The 2,500-nt window shown below is 57.1% G+C and overlaps 1 non-coding gene across 1 annotated transcript in view; it reads right to left on the reverse strand.

Moving 5' to 3' along the window:
* LOC126131328 (small subunit ribosomal RNA) overlaps positions 1 to 552 on the reverse strand; it is a 1,909-nt gene extending 1,357 nt beyond the window's left edge. Inside the window, exon 1 of the ribosomal RNA XR_007527474.1 lies at positions 1 to 552. This exon is cut by the window's left edge and continues 1,357 nt beyond it. This is a non-coding gene — a ribosomal RNA (small subunit ribosomal RNA).
* Positions 553 to 2,500: the final 1,948 nt, after the last annotated feature.

Raw genomic sequence — 2,500 nt, forward strand, 5'->3', positions numbered from 1 at the left:
TAAAGGATTTAAAGTGTACTCATTCCGATTACGGGGCCTCGGATGAGTCCCGTATCGTTATTTTTCGTCACTACCTCCCCGTGCCGGGAGTGGGTAATTTGCGCGCCTGCTGCCTTCCTTGGATGTGGTAGCCGTTTCTCAGGCTCCCTCTCCGGAATCGAACCCTGATTCCCCGTTACCCGTTACAACCATGGTAGGCGCAGAACCTACCATCGACAGTTGATAAGGCAGACATTTGAAAGATGCGTCGCCGGTACGAGGACCGTGCGATCAGCCCAAAGTTATTCAGAGTCACCAAGGCAAACGGACCGGACGAGCCGACCGATTGGTTTTGATCTAATAAAAGCGTCCCTTCCATCTCTGGTCGGGACTCTGTTTGCATGTATTAGCTCTAGAATTACCACAGTTATCCAAGTAACGTGGGTACGATCTAAGGAACCATAACTGATTTAATGAGCCATTCGCGGTTTCACCTTAATGCGGCTTGTACTGAGACATGCATGGCTTAATCTTTGAGACAAGCATATGACTACTGGCAGGATCAACCAGGGAGCTGCGTCAACTAGAGCTGAGCAGCCGGCCGCCCGGGAGTGTGTCCCAGGGGCCCGCGCGAACACGCAAGCGTCCGCTCAATTATTCTGCAAACAGGAGGAGGCTGAGCTCCCCTGCACAATACACCTCGAAACCCTCTCAGGTCCCGGCGGCGCGCAGCGCCGTCCTAAGTACTTGGTCGGGTTCGAGAGAGGCGCAATCGCCCGGAGTTAGGCGAGTAGACGCTTTAGGTGCGACCACCCGTGCTCCCAACTGAGCTTGCCGCTGCCGACAGAGGCCCGGGAGCGTGCTGTCGTGGCATTGCCGGCGGGAGACAACACGCGCCACCTACGGTGACCGGCAGCTCCAACGCCAGCGCCACAGAAGGGCAAAGGCCCCACGTGGGTGCCGAAGCGAACTCTCCCAGCACAGCGCACGTGCCAACACGTCTGCACAACTGCGATACAAACCACCAGCGAGAACCGCTGGGGCGACCGAGCAGCAGACGGCGTCGCGGCGCCGAGTGCCGGGCGGCGGCGCATCCTCAACGCACACAGTCCTCAGTCGGACCAGCACACTGCAGATGTCCACCGCGCTTCGCACCGGGCCCGCGAGGACCCACTTTGGCCGCCCGGCGCCGCGCGCAGGGTGCCCCGGCGCGCAGCTGCGCCGCCTGCCGCGTCCGTCGGCCGGCGCGCCTGCCACTGGGCGCCCCCACCAGCCGGCTGTAGCGCGTGCGCCCACGCACCGCGCGGCCAGCACGCCGGGCGGCCCCCCCTCACCGGCCGGGGACGGTCCCACCCAGCCACCGCCGCGTATCGCTTCACACACAGATTTGCCCTTACTGATTTACCTCCAGCAACAACAACCGCACCACAATGGGTTTACCAGTTGTTCATTTGCGTTGCGTCACGTCACCAGCAAACGTAGACGTCCATCCCAGTTTGCAAATGCAACGATTATTGCATACCTGTCTGTTAGGTGTCACGACACACTACGTCTGCCCACATACACGCAACAAAATGTGCACGACTAGAGAACACGTGGGAGGTGGCCCCCTACGTATGCGATGTCCATTACGAGACCGACTGTCAACCAGCATCTGTACCATGTCGCAGATGTGGAACGCGGTGCACCATGCTATCACACTGTGTGAGAAGAGACGACTACGTTTGAATACACGCGCCACTACATCAACAGACGGCTCATGCTGATCGCCATCCAGGGCGTCCGTTACTCCCACACGTCTCTATGGCGTACCACACTGCAATGTAGCTGTTATGGGGAGACGGCACGTGGCTGAGTGCACAACATTTGGACCGTATGGTTCGCTGTTGTTGGGCGCAGTCGTACGGTCACACATGTGCCACAGCGTATCATTCAGTACATACGGACCTATGTGCAGTACAATGTGAGGATTAAGCTTACGATATCAGCGGACAGTGGACACAGGCCGTACCACGACGTAGACTGAGCGCTTCGACATGCGAATGCCAGTGAACAGCTGCGAAGGGCATTGAACACGCAAGCACCTGAACGACCAGCGTGCGAAGGCAGGGTGGAGGGGGGGGGGCGATGTACATCCTGCAGTTGTCCACATTACAGTGTACAGCGGGAGCATGTAAAAAGTAAGCAACACTTGCGAAGTGTTCAACATGAAACGACACACAAGAGGGTGGGCGGTGCGAGTAGCGAACTATATTCAGAGGGTTGTGGTTAGACAACACTAGATTAATGTAACGTGTCATATGCCAATTACAGAGCAGGTTAAGGCACAACGTGGGTTAGGTTAAGGCACAACGTGGGTTAGGTTAAGGCACAACGTGGGTTAGGTTAAGGCACAACGTGGGTTAGGTTAAGGCACAACGTGGGTTAGGTTAAGGCACAACGTGGGTTAGGTTAAGGCACAACGTGGGTTAGGTTAAGGCACAACGTGGGTTAGGTTAAGGCACAACGTGGGTTAGGTTAA

This window comes from Schistocerca cancellata, unplaced genomic scaffold (genome assembly GCF_023864275.1).
Source record: "Schistocerca cancellata isolate TAMUIC-IGC-003103 unplaced genomic scaffold, iqSchCanc2.1 HiC_scaffold_572, whole genome shotgun sequence".
Taxonomy (NCBI): domain Eukaryota; kingdom Metazoa; phylum Arthropoda; class Insecta; order Orthoptera; family Acrididae; genus Schistocerca; species Schistocerca cancellata.